Consider the following 7,248-nt stretch of genomic DNA (forward strand, 5'->3'; position numbering starts at 1 on the left):
ACTTTTAGCAGAGACGGGGATTCACCATGTTGCCCAAGCTGATCTTGACCTCAGGTGATCCACTTGCCTCAGCCTCCCAAAGTGCTGGGATTACAGGAATGAGCCACTGTGCCCAGTCAATTTTTTTTAATGGAAAATATCAATTGTTGGCAAAGATGTGGAGAAATTAGAACCCTCACACATTGCTGGTGGGAATGTAAATTTGTGCCACTGCTGGAGAAAACACTTTGGCATTTGTTCACAAAGTAAAACATAGAATTACTGTATAATTTAGTAATTCTACACCTAGTTATATACCTCAAAGTGAAAGCAGGGACTCAAACAGATACTTGTAGATTAATGTTTACAGCAACATTATTCACAATAAAAGGTAGAAACAACCCAAATGTCTATCAACAGATGAATAAACAAAATGTAATCTAAACATACAATCATATATATATTAAAATATGTATGTGTATATATGTATACATATGCAAATATATATGAATGCTTATGCATGCTATAACATGGATGAACCTTGAAAGCATCATGCTAAGTACAATAAGCCAGACCCAAAAGGACAAAGATTGTATGATTCCTTTTATATGAGGTACTTAAAATAGGCAAATTCATAGAGACAGAAAATAGAATAGAGGTTACCAGGGATTGGGTAGGAAGGAATGGGGAGTGATTATTTAATGGATACAGATTTTCTGTTTGGGATGATTAAAAAGCTTTGGAAATAAATAGTGGTGATGATTATACAACATTGTGAGTGTACTCAATGCCACTGAGTAGTACACTTAAAAATGGTTAAAATAGTAAACCTTATGTATATTTTACTATAATAAAAAAGGAGAGGGAAGAAGATATTTATAAATCTGTGAGGCATGACAGAGAAAAAGATTGAGACATGAAAGCCTAGGATGATTACATCGATGACATAATCGTCATACTCAGTGGTCAACTGGGTAAAATGACAGTGGCCTATTTGTGGGAGGGGACAATGGTGCAATGATTCAATGTCTGGTGATGCCAAGAGCATGTTTAGTGTGAGCTCCAGGGAAGTTAGGGACCAACACCCTCTACTTGTGTTCATTAAGCGTTTTTAGGCTGCAAGGAGTCAGGGTGACCTCTTACCTCTGGTGATAGGAGTTCATTGTAAGGACGCCTAGGGCAGAGGAGGCACAGAGCACACTCTCCACAGCCACCCTAATCCCTCTAGAGACCTCATCACAGCTGCTTAATCAGATCTCATAGAGACCAATCACCCTGCTTCTCTTCCACCCTCCAGCAGGAAGCACCTCTGGTCTATCCCCTTACCATAGGCCAGTTGCTCTCTGTTTCTGCACCTGCCTCCTTTCCCTGTCTTTCAGCTTCTCCTTCTTCTGCTGTCCCTCTCCCCATGGGGTACGCTCCATCTACACAGCTTCTGACAGCAATTCCGGTTGTTCCAGTTATCCTCTCTCTGGTTTGGCAAGCCCCTGCAGGGCAGGGCTGCAGTTCCAAGACCCCTGCAGGGCACTAGGCAGCCTACAGATCTCTCCTGCAATCATCTGTGGTCTGCACAAGTCAAGTGGTACAAAAACCAAGCAACTTATGCTGGGGAAATGACCTGCACCACTTCCTGTTCAGTGGAAACACAGGGCATGAGCTAGAGCTCAGATTCCTTTAGAAAACAAAGCTTGAGACAAGAAATAAGGCTCAAAAATTTGAGAAGAACAGGGCGTGGATGAGCAGTGAAGGGAGGGAATGAGGTTGTTATCTTGTGCGCATTCACTTCATGAAGAGCTTGGAAGGTAGCCCTGCCTAGCACGCTTGTTCTCTCAGCACACATGCCTTTCCCAGAAGTGTGGAAGGAGGTTCACAGGAGAGAGTGGAGGCATTTATCTACCCAGTCTCCTCCTTCTCTTGCCTCTCAATGGTCAGTGTTCATCAGTCTGGTTACTTTGTCACACTTCCAGATTGCAGCAAATCCTTGTGGCTGCTCGGGAAGCCAAATCCCATACACTGTGTGTGTGTGTGTGTGTCTTTCGTGTTCGAAAAGTAGAGAGGTGCACTGGTTCAAATGGAAGGCGCCTCAAAAGGTATGACCACCAGGAGTCTGTGACTAGGACCTTATTTGGAAAAGAAGTCTTTACAGATGTAATTAAGTGAAGGATCTTGAGATGAGATCATCCTGGATTAGGGTAGACCCTCAATCTGGTGACAAGTGTCCTTGAAAGAGAAAAGGAGGGTTTTCTCTTAGCTGAAAGCTACGAGATCAAAGGGAGTCACAGAGGAGAAGTCCACGTAAAGGCAGAGGCAGAGATTAGAGTGATGTAATCCAAAGCCAAGGAATGCCTGGAGTCGCCAGAAGCGGGAGGTGGCAAGGAATGGATTCTCGGCTGGAGCCTCCAGGAGGACGATGACTGCCCATACCTTGATTTCAAACGTCTGGTGTCCAGAACTGCAAGAGAATAAATTCTGTTGTTTTAAGCCACCAGTTTGTGGTAATTTGTTACAGCATCCTCAGAAAACTAAAACAAAGGATGATTAGGTGCAGCTGGGGCTGTCCGCAGACGAAAAAGGAAAGGGAAGTAGAAGAAATTACAGGTGAGCAACAATTTGTGTCTAATGTAACTCCTCCTCCAGAACTAGGGGGAGGGAAGAACCAGATCTAAAGATGCAGCCCTGCCTGTGGGTGGCAGATGGGAAGTGGAGCTGGAAATCAAACAAGGCTGGGAGGCTAAAAGCTATGAGATCAAAGGGAGTCACTGGCTCATTAAAAATGGATGTTGTTGTCAATGAGGATTATGGCAGGGGATATAAAGAGAACAAGAAGGATAAATATAGGTTGAACTTATCTAAGAGATGGAGATGAGTTCTGGTAGGAAGGGAATGAGAGCAGTGATTATTTGGCAAGAAGTGAACAGACAAATGGCTTGAATTTGAGGTGATACTAATGAGAAACTGGTGAGAGGGATGGGTGTAGATGGGATGTAGATGTGGAGAAGGGTGTCTGTGTCTTCTGCTGACCCGTGAGATCTCAGGGAGACAGTCTAAGCGCCATTGTGCAAGGTAGCTGCCACTGGGGGTGCTTCAGTTAGGATGAGAGGCTAGAAGAAATAGAAGGAAGTTTAAGGTAAAAGAGAATCTACCCTCAGTGGAATACAGGGCTCCACTGAGGCCATGCAAAAGAGGGAGAGGAGTGTTTGGGTTGGGATCTTAGGGTGCAAAGAATAGCAACTAACTTAAACTACTTTAAATATAATATGATTTTTTTTAAGGATGCAAAAGTTAACTTAATGGATATCCAGGATAAAGTGGGCTGATCACTGGGGAAATTGGAACCATAAATATCACAACTGAGAAGGAGCCTTCCCTCTCTAAGGGGTCTGAAGGGCGTCCCCTATGAGAACTTCTCTGTTATTTTCTCCTGTCTTCTGCAGACCAACCCCTGCAGGCTCCTGGGCTGTCCCTCACCTTTATCTTGTACCCATGTGGATATGGCTTGCCACACCACCTCCTGACCTTATAGATATCATGTTACTGTGCGGCTCCTAACTGCTAATGGGCTCTCTTAGCAATTTGAAACTCGCCCCCATACACTATCTGACTGGTTCTATCCAGCCTGTGGACTGGTTCTTCTGAGTCAGGAGCCCATTATTGAAGCGTTCAGCTGTGGTCAGGTAGATAAGTTTGCCTGGAACAAACACATGCTCCTTCCCTTGGGCTGTCTATAGTGCAGTAGGTTGAAAAATGTCCCACAAAGATATCAGGCTCTAACCATCAGAAACTGTGATATTATAATATGTGGCAAAAGATGAGATTAAGTGAAGGACTGTATTAGTCTGTTTCTGTCCTCCTCCAGAACTGGGAAGAGGGAAGAACCAGATCTAAAGATTAGTTAAATATATAAAGGAATACCTGAGACTGGGAAATTAATTTTTAAAAAGAGGTTTATTTGGCTCATGGTTCTGCAGACTGTACAGTAAGCTACAGTAAGTATTGTTCTAGCATCTGCTTCTGGTGAGGGCCTCAGGAAGCTTCCAATCATGGCAGGAGGCAAAGGGGAAGCAGGCATGTCACAAGATGAGAGAAGGAGCAAGTGAGATGCTATGTTCTTTTCAACAACCAGCTCTTGCCTTAGCTTATTACTTCAGGGAGGGCACCAAGCCATTTATGAGGGATCCACACTCATGACCCAAGTACCTCCCAGTAGGCCCCACCTCCAACATTGGGGATAACATTTCAATGTTAGATTTGGTTGGGACAAACATCCAGGCCATATCAAGGATCTTGCCATGGGTAGGTTATTCTGGGTTATCCCCAGGTTCTAAGTGAGGACAGATGTCTTTTTTTTTTTTTTTTTTTTTTTTTGCAGGGGCGGGGGGGTAGGGGACAGAGTCTTGCTATGTCACCCAGGCTGGAGTGCAATGGCGTGGTCTCAGCTCACTGCAAACTCCGCCTCCCAGGTTCAAGTGATTCTCCTGCCTCAGCCTCCTGAGTAGCTGGGATTACAGATGCACACCACCACGCCCAGCTAATTTTTGTATTTTCAGTAGAGACGGGGTTTCTCCATGTTGTCCAGGCTAGTCTCGAACTCCTGATCTCGTGATCCATCCACCTTGGCCTCCCAAAGTGCTGGGATTACAGGTGGGAGCCACAGTGCCTGGCTGGATACATGTCTTTATATGAGAAAGGTAGAGGGAGAATTGATGCGCGCGCACACACACACACACACACACACACACACGCACATGACAAGGCAAAGTGACGAAGGAGGCAGAGATTGGAGTGATAGTGTTAGAAGCCAAGGAATGCCAGGGGCCCCCAGAAGCTGAAATCAGCAAGGAAGAATTCTCCCCTGGAGCCTCTGGAGGAAACTCACACCTATGGACACCTTGATTTTTGCCCAGTGACACAGATTATGGACCTCTGTCGTTCACAACTGTGAGAGCGCACATTTCTGTTGTTTTAAGCCCCTCGGTTTGTGGTGACTTGTTACAGCAGCCCCAGGAAACTAACGCATATGAGGAGGAAGGAAGGGCTGGTCAGGCATCCTAAACCATGGCTCCTAGAGAATCTAGGGGTACACAATGAGGAAATGCAGGCTGGATAGATGGAGGGTATGATTCAATGAACACGTTCTGCAGCAGGCACTGTTTGATGCCTATGAAATGGAAATGCTTACCCTTGAGACACGAGAATAGAAATACGATGTACTAAATGCTGCTATAGAGATTTTAAGAGGAAACAGCATGAGTAGAAGATTTAGGTCTTCTTTAGGAAGGCTTGTTGTATGAAGGTAGGAGTAGTGGGGAGATCATGAGCTTAGCACCTAAACAGAAATAGAAAGCACCAGTTGCCTGGAATGAGTGGGTAAAGCAAACAAGGAAACTCAGCCAGACGCTTTGACATGCAAACATATACACACTCCTACACCCTACACTTTAAGGCATTATGATTTAAAAAAAAAAAATCTTGTTCTACTTCATAGCCTCTGGCTGTGTCTACATGAGGCCAAAACAATTGGGCAATTCAGTAGAACCATTAGTCAAACTAAAAGTTCAGAAAGGCAACACACCATAGAGGTGTGACATGGTGATTTATAATAAATATATATTTGGTCTTCATCCCAGTTCCTAGGACAGTACTCCTAAAACCCTCATAATTTCTTAAGTGACAAGAGCCCTAAAGGTGAAAAGAGCATCTTTTATAGCTCACACAGGGCCCTTTCAAACACACTTGAGTTTATGTTGATGAGGTAACTTTTGGAAAGCCGCAAAGAATAGCGGGTTGGCTGCCAAGGGAAGCAACATATGATTAGAAGATTGGAATTTTCAGGGGAAATTTTCTGGGGAGGGGAGAGGGGTTGGAGATTGAGTCTAATCACCAGTGGCCGATGATTTGATCAACCAGGCTTACATAACAAAGCCACCACAGAAACCCAAAAAGACAGGGTTCAGACAGCTTCCAGATTGAACACATGGAGGAGGGGCTGGGAGGATGTCATGCCCAGAGAGGGTATGGAAGCTCCATGTCCCTCCCATACCTTGCTCTAAGCATCTCTTCCATCTGGCTGTTCCTAAGTTGTATCCTTTTATAATAAATCAGTAATTGGGCAAGTAAACTATTTTCCTGAGTTCTGTGAGCTGTTTTAGCCAATTATCTAATCCAAGGAGGAGTTTGTAAAAACCTCTGATTTATAGCCACTAGTTATAAGTAAAGGTGACAATCTTGATATGCAACTGGGTGTCTGATGTGGGGACACTCTTATGGGACCAAGCCCTTAACCTGAGGGGTCTGTACTAACTCCAGGTAGATAGAACTGAATTAAATTGCAGGACACCCAGTTGGTGTCTGCAGAGAATTGCTTGGTATGGGAAAAACATCCACACATTTGGGGTCCAGAAGTTCTGTGTGTGGGTAGTAGAGGAAAAAACAGTTTGTTTTCTTTTGTGTTTTTTTTCCTATACAAGAGGAAAGAATATGGATTACTTACTCCAATACCTCGTCCCAGCTTATTGTACCAGATTATTACAGATGAGGAGGCAGGCCAGAGTTTGTAGGAATGGCAACGCATGCCCGTATCGCACAATTGAGTAGCAGGCCAGAATTCAAATCTGGGTCTGTATGGCTTTCAAATGCATGGTTGTTCCAGTAGTATGCAGACTGAATGAATCCAGATGCTCCTTGGATCTTCAGAAGCAGTCTGGCTTAGTCAGGGAACTGAGACATCTGAAAGGAATAGGGCAAAGATCTATTAAGAAACCGCCCACCATACTAGAGACAGCCTGATTTCTCCCCACAGCCTGATTTCTTTAGGAAATCCATGGATAAGTGTCAGGGGAGCCATAAATGCTCTAAATTTGTTTGCAGAATTGGCATATGTTCATTTTCTGGGTGACAAAGACCTTACTTCTTACCAGAGTCTCAAGGTGTGTTCATCTTCCTACTCTAAACATAGGAAACCATGCCAGGTTTTATGAATAAGCATCTATCTTTCTAATGCCACCTGCCCATAGCCCAAAAATAAAAACAGTGCTTTGGGAGGAATCTATAACATTTGCATATAAATATGCTTGTTTTATTTTTCAGTTTAGGCAACTTCTGTCCAGGCAGTTCTGGTCCCAACTATGTGTGAAATAAAGATATAAAGGTGTCCCCCAACCATGGAAATCAGGGTACCCTTAGCAGAATGAACATGAATGGATAGCTTGATGGTGAAAATAACAAGGTGTCCACTATATAAAGTTTAGTAAATCTGTAGACAGTTGAGTG

General features: G+C 43.9%; 1 long non-coding RNA gene across 1 annotated transcript; it reads right to left on the reverse strand.

Moving 5' to 3' along the window:
- Positions 1-3,908: 3,908 nt before the first annotated feature.
- On the reverse strand, positions 3,909-6,701 carry LOC134735258 (uncharacterized). Its single transcript, XR_010118246.1, has 2 exons — positions 6,470-6,701; positions 3,909-5,305 (listed from the first exon to the last, which is right to left on the reverse strand). It is a non-coding gene; the product is annotated as an uncharacterized lncRNA (long non-coding RNA).
- Between the last annotated feature and the right edge of the window lie 547 nt (positions 6,702-7,248).

Source organism: Symphalangus syndactylus, chromosome 20, assembly GCF_028878055.3.
Source record: "Symphalangus syndactylus isolate Jambi chromosome 20, NHGRI_mSymSyn1-v2.1_pri, whole genome shotgun sequence".
Lineage (NCBI taxonomy): Eukaryota > Metazoa > Chordata > Mammalia > Primates > Hylobatidae > Symphalangus > Symphalangus syndactylus.